The 12,609-nt window shown below is 35.2% G+C and overlaps 1 pseudogene; it reads right to left on the reverse strand.

Annotated features, from left to right (window-relative positions):
* Positions 1 to 9,710: 9,710 nt before the first annotated feature.
* On the reverse strand, positions 9,711 to 10,249 carry LOC114039667 (annotated as a pseudogene).
* Between the last annotated feature and the right edge of the window lie 2,360 nt (positions 10,250 to 12,609).

The raw sequence follows: 12,609 nt of genomic DNA on the forward strand, positions 1-12,609 counted from the left end.
AAGCTTCTAGCTGATCCTGGAGATAATAGAATGTCACTGAAGTATATTTAGTAGTGAAGTGACACAGTTAGACCTGTGCTTAAGGACAAATGCATAGAAGATTGATTAGAGTACGGAGACTTGAGGGATGAAGACCAATTGTGAGATTATTGAGGAAGTCCAGGTGACAGTTGATTAGGGTCTGAATTAGGGTGCTTAGTGTGTGAGAAGAGAGAACTGAATACATGTGAGACAAATGGAAGCTGAGATGACAAGATTTGGCAACTAATGTGATATGTGCAGTAAATAAAAGTGACAAGTCAAGGATAACACCAGTATGGTAAATGGAGAGATTGAGAAAATCACAGTGACCATTACAGAATTAGGAATTGGAAAAGGGGTGGATATAGGGAAGAAGATGATAAATTCTGTTTTGGTTACGTTGAGTTTGAGCTGCCTCTTTTAGATCCAGTTTAAAATGTCCAATCAGTAATTGGTAATGTTGAACTGAAGCATAGGAGGGATGTTAGGGTTGGATATAAACATCTGGGAACCATATACACAGAAATGATAATTAAACTGAAGGGAGCTGATAAAGTGTGTGTGTGTGTGAGAGAGAGAGAGAGAGAGAGAGAGAGAGAGGGAGAGAGAGAGGGAGAAAGAGACAGACAGACAGACAGGCAGAGACAGAGTCAGAGAGATGGAATGTCAGAGAAGGAAGAGGGAAAAAGGCCTAGAATAGCATCTTAGGCAACACCTACAATTAATGATTGTGACATGGATGATTACTCAGCAAAGAAAACCAAAAAGGAATGGTCCCTCTGACAGGTAGTAGGAACTCCTAGGGTTGAGATAATATGGAAGAGAGGGTAGACATCAAAACACTACAGAATAGTATTTTGGCTAGTATTTGGCTAGTAGTACAGGGTAGGGTAGTTAGATGGTACAGTGGACACAGTTCAGGGCCTGGAGTCAGGAAGATTTATTTTCTTGAGTTCCAATTTGACTTCAGATATTTACTAGCTATGTGACCTTAGGCAAGTCACTTAAGCCTAATTACCTCAATTTCCTTATCTGTAAAATGATCTGGAGAAGGAAATGGCAACCCACTCTAGTATCTTGACCAAGAAGAAGGAAATAGCAAATCACTCCAGTATCTTCAACAAATGGCATCACGAAGAGTTAGACACAATTGAAACACTGAATAACAACAAAATATAGGGTAGAATCAAATTACAAAATACTACAGAAAGAGCAAGAAAGGTTAAAACTGGGAGGGGGGAAGGGAAGCCATAAGGTTTGGCAGTCAAGAGATCACTGATAACATTGGAGAGAATAGTATCAACTGAATAATGAGGTTGGAAGCCATATTAAAAAGGGTTGAGAAGTGAGTGCGAAGAGATTTAATGAAAGCAGAGTCTAGATAGCTCATCCATCACTTATCCCATGCTCATCATAGGTGTGTGGATGATCTCTCTTTTCATACATTTCTCTAATGACTTCTAAAACATGCCTTCTCCTCCGTAATTCCTTCTTTGTATTGTACTGTGGCAGGCCCACAGCCATTATACCTCTGTGGTCCTTTGGGTGATCTCCTAGTTCATTTTTTCTGAGACTATGGTATTTTGTGATTTGTAACATACCATGCCATGAAAATAATACTATTGTCAGAAATATAGGCGTTTATTTAAGAGAGAAATTTGGGGTTACTAAAAGACCCATACGATATCCTTCTTCCATGTGACTGTCGGTTTTCATCTTTTCCAAATTTCATGTTTATTATATTTTTGTTGTCTATGCATATTGTCACATCAGTTTTATCATTAAAATTTCCTTTTTATTTTAAATTATTGCTAATATTGACATTAAATAAGTTTTCTTTTTTGTTCTACACCAAAGTAATCAACATCTTAATATTCTGAGCTCTGCATGCAATGTATATGTGTAATTTCTAATGCACTTTGGAATTCATGTGGGTAAAAAAAAAAAGAAATTAATGGAAGTTTGCAATCCTTGACACTATTAAAGTTGTAAAGAATACCCATCACATTAAATTTCTGGGAAAACGTCCAGTGTAATGCAATGTTAACATTATAAAGGAGCTAGGCACACACTGATGATGCCTCTACCCACCCAGAAAATATATACAGTGCTTCTATACCCGTAGTTCCCTCTTTGTCCTTTGAATGATTTATCATGTAAATGTGAGGTGACAGTTTCAGGTATGAAATGCAAATTTGGATCATCTTTTCCAACCTATGAATATTAAACTGTGTGTATGGTAATTTTTCTGGTGGTTGTGGAATGGCCTTTAAATACTGCTTTCAACACTGTCAAATGTGAATTGGTACTCATGCCTTCCACAGACTTGGATTTATCGAAACTCATAAAACTGTGCAATATGTCACAATAGTCCCTTGCCTTTGGACCAACCTAAAATTATAATGTCAATAATGTGCAAAAATAATTATCACTCTAAGGACTAATTAGGACTTCTCATATCAAGTTGTAGAACCTCTCTCCTCTGTAGTAAATATAATAAATAAAAAAGTAAAATAGTCTTTGGGGTGGTAAGAAGAAAGTATTACCAAATAGTTGTGACTGCTGCCACATAAGTGACAGGAGAATGCTTTTGACATTTGACAATAGACTTCCAATTTTTAAATCTACTATCTAGATAGTATAAATGATAAAATATTATACATTGGTTCTTTTCTCATTGCAAATATTTAACTTCTTCAGAGTCTCTGATCTTCCAAAAGAAAAAAAATGAAATAGGAAAACAATAATTGTTTTCCATCTTTTTCTACCCATTTGTCTGTTTCATTTTTCTCTTTGACCTTATAACTTACTACATATAGTTCTTTTCATCCTCAAAATACCAGAAAAACACTAGTGCAAACCTATTTATCAGGCAAGGTGTAGTATAAGTCACATAGATATATATGCTTACCTTCTCAATGAAAAGGGGTGGGGAGAGAAGAAGGGAGAGAACTTGGAAATCAAAGTTTTTAAAAGGAATGTTAAAAATTGTTTTTACAAGTAACTGGGGGAGAATAAAATACTAAATAAATATAATTTTTAAAAAGTTATGAAGTAAATTCTTAATAAATGTTTCATTATGAAATCATCATAATCTGCCTCATATACTATAAGCAAGCAGAAAGTAGTGTCATTTACCTTTTCTGTCCTATTAGCTAATATAATAGGTGTGAGGTGGTACCTCAGAATAGTTTTAATTTGCATTTCTCCAATCAATAATGAGTTAGAATATTTTTTTTTCATATGGCTATAGATAGCTTTGTTTAATTCATCTGAAAATTAATCATATCTTTTTGTCATTTATCAATTAGGGAATGGCTATTTTTTTTTATAAATTTGACTCAATTTTCTGTATGTTTAAGAAATGAAGCCTGTATGAGAGAAATTTGCTTCAAAAATTTTTTTTAGTTACTATTGCTAACTGTATTTCCCTCCATCCTATCCCCCTATTTATTTATTCTACTCTCTCTTTTCTTTCACCCTGTCCCTCCTCAAAAGTGTTTTACTTCTGACCACCCCTCCCCCGATCTGCCCTCCTTTCTATCACTACCACCCTCTTCTCTCATCCCCTTCCCCTCCTACTTACCTGTAGGGTAAGATAGATTTCTATACCCAGTAGAGTGTGTCTGTTATTCCTTCTTTGTAAGAAAGAGTAAGGTTTCCTCACTCCCTCTTACCTCCCCCTTCAGTTCCCCTCCACCATAAAAGCTTTTTCTTGCCTCTTTTTTGTGAGATAATTTACCACATTTTGCCTCTCCCTTTTTCTTTCTCCTAGTACTTTCCTCTCTCACCCCTTAATTTAATTTTTTTTAGATATCATCCCTTCATATTCAACTCACACCTGTGCCCCAGAACTAAGTAAAATTTATAAGAATATGAATCATTCCCCAATTGATATATAATCAAAGGATATAAACAGATTTCAGATGAAGAAATCAAAGCTATCAATAGTCACATAAAAATATTCTAAATCACTATTGATTAGAGAAATGCAAATTAAAACAGTTCTGAAGTACCATCTCACACCTATCAGATTGTCTAATATGACAGAAAAGGAAAATGTTAAACGTTGGAGGAGATGTGGGAAAATTAGGACATTAATGTACTTTTTAGTGAAGTTGTGAACTGATCCAACCTTTCTGAAGAGGCATTTGGGACTGCCAAAAGAGTTATAAAACTGAGTGTACTTTTGACCCAGCAATACCATTACTAGGTCTATACCCCAAAGAGACCAAAGAAAAAGGAAAAGGTCTTATGTGTATAAAAATATCTATAGCAGCTCTTTTTGTGGTGGTAAAGAATTAAAAATTGAAGGGATATCCATCAATTGGAGAATGGCTGAACAAGTTGTGATATTTGTATGATTGTAAAGGAATACTACTTCAGCAGGCAAATTGTGATATATGTATGAATTTAAGGGAATACTATTTGAGCAGAATAGTTTCAGGTAAAAAACAAACAAACAACAAACAAACCTGGGAAGACTTATATGGACTGATGCAAAATGAAGTGAGCAGAGACAGAAAATCTGTAACAGTAATATTGTAATGTAATCATCAACTGTGAATGACTTAGCTATTGTTAGTAATACAATGATACACGATAATTTTGAAAAACTTAAAATGAAAAATGCTATCCTCCTCCAGAAAAAGAACTGATGGAGTCTGACTGTAGATTGAAGCATAAAAATAAATAAATAAAACTTTATTTCTTTTTCTTGCTTTTTAAAAAAAATCTGTGTTCTCTTTTGCCACATGGCTCACATGGGGTATGTTTTGCTTGACTGTACATGTATAATTTATATCAAACTATTTCCTTTCCAAGGTGGGAGAGGAGAGAGTGAGGGAAGGAAATTGGAAATCAAAAATTGTAATAAATAAATATTAAGAATTATTTTTGCATGTGTATAAGAAAAAAATGAAAACCTTTAAAAATAGTTTTTCATGATACTCTTTAGATATAGGGGTTAAGGTTGGGAGAGAGTAGATCTTCACTTGAATCTACTCCAATTTCTACTCATTCATGACCAACATTTTGAGGTATTATAGCTCCTGTCTCCATTTTCTCACCATTAGAGGAAGGGAAAGGAATAAGTATTTTTTAAGTCCTTACTATGTTAATATGTGAACTTCCATTTTCTCACCATTAGAAGAAGGGAAAGGAATAAGTATTTTTTAAGTCCTTACTATGTTACTATGTGAACTTACACTGCTCAAAGGGCTTTTACAAATATCGCTTCATTTGATCATCATAACATCCTGTGCAGAAGACAAAGATGGATGAGGATTCCCTTTCCTCAAGAAATACAGCAGGGTACATAATGCATGAAACATACACAACCTATGGTAAAATGTTGGAAAAAGTAAATGCCATATTCTTTGGAAATATAGGGGAGTTAATGATCACTTTATCCGTCTCCCTCAAAGACTATATTATTTTGTCTTTTTTATTATTTTATTTTTAAACATTTAATCACTCATCTTAAAAGTCTCCTGCAAAATGCACTGCATTCCTCCACCATTTCTTATTACCTTCTAGGTGCATTCTTTGCTCCAGATAAATTATTTATTTTCCTTCCACACAAATAGCCTAGTAATTTTTGTTTCTGAACCTTTGTATGTACCATCCAACAATAGTGTTTGCTCTATTAAAATTCAATCATGTAACCATAAACAGTTCTGAACTTTTGAACTGAACTGGGAGTCTTGGGAAGTGAATTTTAATCTCAGCTCAGGCACTTACTTTGTGAGTAACTTTAGGAAATTCATTTAGCCTTTCTGGATCTCAGTGTTTTCATCTGTAATAAGAGGTAACTGAACTAAATATCCCTTGCCATTTATTCCAGTTCTGTAAATATGATTCTATTATGATCCACTATTTGTTTCCTTGCTTTTCATTTAGGGGAACACTTGGAACAAGAGGGTAGGGAGAATGACCAAATAACACAGCAATGAGAAGAAAAAGAACAAAATTATATTCTTAAATACATATCTGATGAAATGATCTTTCTGTTCAGATGCTTCCAATGATTCCATATTGCCTCTAACATAAAATGCAAGCTTTTAAACCTGACATTTAATGCCTTTTACAATCTGTATTGTTCATATGCCTTAACTATGCCTTACTTTCAACCTCTGAAAAGGCCAGACAACAGAAAAAAATGTAATCAGACAAGAATGTATTTGGTTCCCTGTAAAGTGCTACGCCTCCACATGACCCCTCTCGAGAACAATGTCCATCTAGGAAAAGTCAACCATTGGACATACAAATGGAGCAGACAGAAGAGAGGCTTTCCTAAGGGAAAAATACTACAAGTTCCAGAGAGGTCTTAATGTGGAAGAAGAAAATGAGCCAATACTGAAGAAGAAAAAAAAAGGAAATGAGAAGCAATGTTATTTTCAGTATGAATATTAAGTACAGGAGGGAGACAAGGTGTGCTCTGTATGTCCAAAGGAAAAGTGGAATACAAAAGGCAGGATGTTTACTTTCTCCTTATGGAGACCCAAGTTTTTTGGTTAGTAGCGAAGTCTAAATGACTGCATAGATTTCTCAGGAAGGTGGAGGCCTCATGGAAAGGGAAGAAGAATTACTTTTACTATTTATGCACCTGGGTTTAAGTTATTTGAATTTTCTGATAGGTCAAACAAAACCTGCTGTATTGGATGTTTCATTAACCCAAAAGCTTGCATAGAAGTTGAGGCCGTTGAGAGAGATCTGAAGTGAATTCTGATGCTTTTAGAGGAAACCCTACAGGAAGCCAATGAGAGAAGACCCCCAAATTAACATTTGTATTTGCCTATTTATAGTTATAGACAATAGCTTTGGAATTGGCCCTTTCTCAGCAAAGTGTAAGCTTGTTGAAGAAAGAAGTGATTTTATTTTTGTCTCTATATCCTCAAGTTTTTGATAACCCCATGTTAAATTGATGAACTGACACCTCATGGAAGCCAAAAAAAAGTTCAGAGTGAATTTAAGAGTTGTTATCTATTACTCATTATAGTGCTAATTTCATAATAAAATCTTTTCTTGATGTGGCATCTGACATCAGCATGGTAGTTTTGTCCAATGCAGTCCATCTATCCTTGGTAATTTCAGGTGTAAAGTCATGCAAGTTAAAATAGAATTGGAATTAGTCTCCATTTTGTAAAGGACAGTTGAAGTCATCTAGTGCATCTTATACCTGAACAATAGCCCTTTCTCCAATGATCCTGAAAATTCTCTGACTGCAAACCCCTACTGATAGAGTATTTGCCATCTCCTAAGTCAGCAAATTCAGTTTTGTATATCTGTAAATGTCAGAAAGTTTTCCCTCAGAAAAAAACTGAAATCTGCACTCAATGTTTCTTTCATATATGTGTGTGTGCATGTATGTATTTACACACACATGTATATATGTATGAATATATGTATATGCATGTGTATATGTATCTATATCTATGCGCATATAGATGCATGTATAAATTTATACACATACACATATAAATATATACACACATATCAAAAGTATGTACCAACATATGTATGTGTATATATGTACATGTAATTATTATATTTATTTCTTTATTTAGCTTTTCTCTCAATGTATAGACTGGAACTTCTCTGACAAACCAACATCATGTTCCCACCTCCACATTTTGAGTGAATATATGAACCACCTCGGAGAGTCTTGTTAAACCACCAATGGTCTGGGAATTTAAAGGAAATGACAATGATTATTAAGCCAGTTTGTTTCAAGATTGTCCAAGCACCACTAGAGCATTTATATTTGAGTATTTCTTGGTAGAATTTGGAGTCTGTTCAGTTATTCAGTAGACCCAAAATATCAATCTGTTTGTCACAATGATCTCTAGTTAGTGTGTGGAGTAGCCAGGAAGTAAATTAATACATGTCTCAATATTCAGTTAATAGTATTTTTCTGTACCTTTATCTATCTCACATGGACCCTCTAACTGGCTTAGGCTGGATTAGTTTTAGTTCATACAACCAAGCACCTATTTATCAGACAACTGACAGCAAGGCCTCCATTGACTTTCAATATATGGCAAAAAGAAGCCTCAGTGTGAAATCCTAATTATTGTAGACTTTGAGCATGCTAACAGTGCCTCATACCAAACTAATGAAAGTTATTTCTCTTTGGGAAAGCAAAAAACAACACACAAGGTTCCTTGAGGTTTCCACCAAAATTCACTGAAATGGGAAACACGTAGCACTTAGTGATGAATACAGATCATCACAAAATCACCAACATCTGCTAGCTGAATAGCAAAATAACGATAAATCTTTTCAATAACAAGAGAAAAGAAAATGTCACTAATACATCAAGCAGTGCCTTTCTGACATCTTCTAGTGGGAATGGGCAGGTAAGATTATTATAATGTTGGTTGTTTTTTTTTTTTTTGGTTCCAAGATTTTTTTTTTGAAGGGTCTAATATGTGGTACACATGATATACTACTCATTTGACCTTGGCCAAATGATGTCATAGCTCTGGACTGGGTTGGGATTGGTGAATTCTGAGCTATTTTTTAGCTCTAGGTTTATGACTCCTTGATCTAAGATTTATCTTGAATAAGTCACTTTTCTACCTTGAACCTCAGTTTCCTCATCTGTCAATGGGGATAATCATACTCATAGCTTTTGTTTGCCAGTGTCCTTGTTGGACTCTAATGTAAATGAATACAAAATAGTCCAAAAACTTTCAAATATACTAATAATTTCTATTTGAATATCATTTGAAAGTTTGTGCAGTGTTCTATGTGTTATCTTATTTGAGCATCAGTCATGGTGGGACAGGGATATTACTGGTATTATTACGCACATTTTTCCAGATGAGGGAGCTGAAGCTCAACATATTTAAGTGATTTGAATATGGTAATACAGTGGGTTAATATCGGAGGTGAGAAGTGAAAAGAAATTTTCCTCGTTCCTGCTGCAGCTAGCTTTCTACAAAACTGTGCTGCTGGAAAGGAATTGACCACCTCCTAGATATCTAAGTGGTGCAATGGACAGAATGCCGGGCCTGAATTAAAATCCCACCTCACCTATCTACTAGCTGTGTGACCCTGGGCAAGTCCCTTAACTTTTGCCTGCCTCAGTTTTGCAACTGTAAAATGGAATCAATGATAGCACTTATTTTTCAGGATTATTGTGAAAATCAAATGAGATAATGTTGGCAAAATTCGTAGCACATAATAAGTTCTTAATAAATGCTTGTTTCCTGTCTAATAAGTATTTCTTTCTTTCCTTCCTTCTCCCTGAGATAGCCTTTTCTAACTTCAAAATGACCCCATATAATGGCAAGCAGCTTTTCCTCATATAGAGCCTCCTTACAACTAAGACCCATTGTTACTAGTTCAATCTTTTTGAAGAATTCTATCATCTGTCTTATAAATCTCTTCTTTAGGTCAACCATCCCTTATTCCTTCAACCAATAATCAAAGGGTATGATTTCAAAGGGCTTTGCCCTTATGGTTGTGTACTTGAGGTACTATAGCTTAGCAATTTACTGTCTAAAAGATGGTACCTAGAACTGAATACAATATTCCAGTGTAGTCTAAGACCTGAATATAATGAGACTATCACTTACATGGGACTCCTTTTAATGAAGTCTGCTCCTTTTGTTGTTGTTGGTTTTGTTTTGTTTTTACACTTCAGCGATCATTTTATTGACCTTTTAGTAGAAAACAGGACTTTATTTGCCAGGAAGGATGATGCTATCGTCCTTCTGCTGGAACCAGCACATGGCTTCTTCCTCTTTGCCAATTCTGTATTTAGCCCAAATGCAACCTGTCCTACCCTTCTTGTCTGCAATGCTGGACCTGGGCCTGTCCAGAACCACAAAGAAGTCCAAGCCATAGATGCCGATGCTTGGGTCATATTTAGTCCCCAGATCGATGTGCTCTTGGATCCCAAAGCCAAAGTTGCCGGTGTCTGAGAAGTTATTTTTCCTTAACTCATATTCTCTCATCTTCAGTCCCTTCTCCAGAAACTCTTCAGCTTTGGCCCCATGGATTGTAAAGTGAACAGCGATCTTCTCTTTTCTTCTGATTCCAAAAGACCTGACAGTATAGTGAGTTTTGGAGAACATTGGGGTTTAGCCTGTGAGCTGCTCCACCACTTTGGCCACCCTGGTCAGTCGGTCCCAACTCTCACCAGCACAGATGTTGAGGCACAGCTTACGGTTGCACAGTTCCCACATGGGGTTTCTTTTTCACCCTGATCTTGTACCATAGTGGAGAACCAGAAGAGCCTCAGCATGTTTTTTTTTTTTTTTAAGGGAGAGGAAGTGCAAGGGGACAAACATTATTAATTTATAATCATTATTAGCAAAGCCTACTATGTGACAGGCATTGCTCTCTCTCTCTCTCTCTCTCTCTCTCTCTCTCTCTCTCTCTCTCTCTGTCTGAGTTGAAGAAACTGAAGCAAAGAGGTTAAGTGACTTTACCAGAGTCACAAAGCTAGTAAATGTCTGAGGCCATATTTAAAATGAAGTCTTCTTAACTTCAGGTCCAGTGTCTCCAATGTGCCACTAATAGCTAAATTATGCTATTCATTTGTAGTATTTGTAGTTCACTGTAACTTCAGAATATTTTTCAGACATGCTACTGTCTAGTCATGTATCATTAATCTCATATTTGAAAAGCTGATTTTTGAACCTAAGTAAAATAATGTATGTGTATTCCTATTACAATACAAATTATTAGATTCAGGACAATACGCTTATGGGTCAAGATCTTTTTGAATCTGCATCCTCATCCAATATATTGGCTATTTTTCTCAGTGATGTGTCATCTGGTAAGTATGCCATTTAAGACCTTATGCAAGTCATTGACAAATGTCACCAAGTCACCAAGTACATGCTAAACACATGATAAATTTCATGCCTCTGACCTGAGGCTTTTTTCATTATCAACTGGGGATTTTGATCTTAAATTGACAAAAATGCTAATCAGCACAGGTTAAAGACCAGATCCATGGAACATTACAGTACAGACATCCCTTCAAATATTTAATGAGCTCCTTTTTTTCCCCCAGATGTTAAAGCCTATTTGTGATGTTTGCCATCTAGTAACACATAATTTAATTCACATAAAATTTATCCAAGGGTGAATGTATTGACTAAAGATAGGTTTTACCTTTGTTTCCCGAATTGCAATTAGAAAGAATCATTCTATAAATAACTGCTAGACTCAGATAAAAGCCTGCACTGGGACTGCAAATCCAACTCCCTAGAAATCAGTGTTTGTAGCCTGCTTTTTTTATTCCCTCATCTCTTTTTATCCTAATCATCTTTAACCTTCCTAGAATTTACCTCCTTACATTCTGTCTACAATTTAAGAATTTATCCCTTTCTAATTTCTTTTCTGTAATGCAAGAAAATCAAATGACTTAGACCAAATTTGCATCTTCTCTTCCACTTTTCCATAATTTCAAATACAGAGTCACAGATAATAAGAACACCACATTTCAGTGAAGTTCAAGATGACGTGTTTGAATTTCACAGAGTCTGTTGTGTGAGAGAAAGATTAATTAGGCTTTAACTTTCTATTTTATTACTTTCTTGAGGATTTTGTTTTCTCACAGCCAGGAAAGAGACAGATACATTGAATATTAGTGTGTTTTCTCACTCTCTCTGTGTGTCTCTTTCTGTCTGTCTCTCTTTTTCTCTGTCTGTCTCTGTCTCCCTCTCTCTGTGTCTCCCCCGCCCCGTGTGTGTGTGTGTGTGTGTGTGTGTGTGTGTGTGTGCCTTTCTTTGTCCGTCTATGTGTCTATATCTCTGTTTCCCTTTCTGTCTCTATATCTATGTATGCATCTCTGTTTCTCTCATTTTCTCTCTATCTCAGTCTGTTTCTGTCTGTCTCTGTCTCTCTCTTTTTGATTAATCTTAGACTCCTGAGTGGAAAATCAAGAAAAAATAACCAGAGATTTTGAAATAAATGGAATTATATGTTTGTTGAATATACAAGTATCTCTCTGAAGTACACTAAAGATCTCTTCTGCTTGATACAAGTATAAAATAAATTAAAGAAATATATAGAATTGATGAATATGTACCCTGGAAAATAATTAAAATAGCGAGAGGGTTAACTAGGTTTGATCATGTAGGGCAGATTCTTCATTTCTAAGCGGAATCATTGAATGATTTGTCTAGAACCTTTCTGCCATACAATCATTTAGAGAGTTTAGGATTTGCAAAGTGAGAAATGCTTTGGAGAAATAGTTTAGGCAAAAAAAATATATATAATATACATAATATTATATATATATATATATTTGCCCATCGATCAAAGAATTAGTGAAAAATTGTGCAATAGGAATAAAATATTATTGTGCTAAAATATAAATAATATAGAGAATCATGGGAAGATTTGATTTATATGAATTTGTTCAAAGTGAAGTAGAACCAGGGAAACCTTGGGCACAATGACAATAAAAATGTAAATGAAACAAGCAAAACAAAAACAAAATCAAAAGAGAAGTCTGTGTACAAAAACTAAGCTTTTCCCCATTGGAGAGAAAAACACACACATACGCATACATGGACAAGTGTGTGTGTGTGTGTGTGTGTGTGTGTGTGTGTGTGTGTGTGT

This window comes from Vombatus ursinus, unplaced genomic scaffold (assembly GCF_900497805.2).
Source record: "Vombatus ursinus unplaced genomic scaffold, bare-nosed wombat genome assembly UNPS02012179.1, whole genome shotgun sequence".
NCBI lineage: Eukaryota > Metazoa > Chordata > Mammalia > Diprotodontia > Vombatidae > Vombatus > Vombatus ursinus.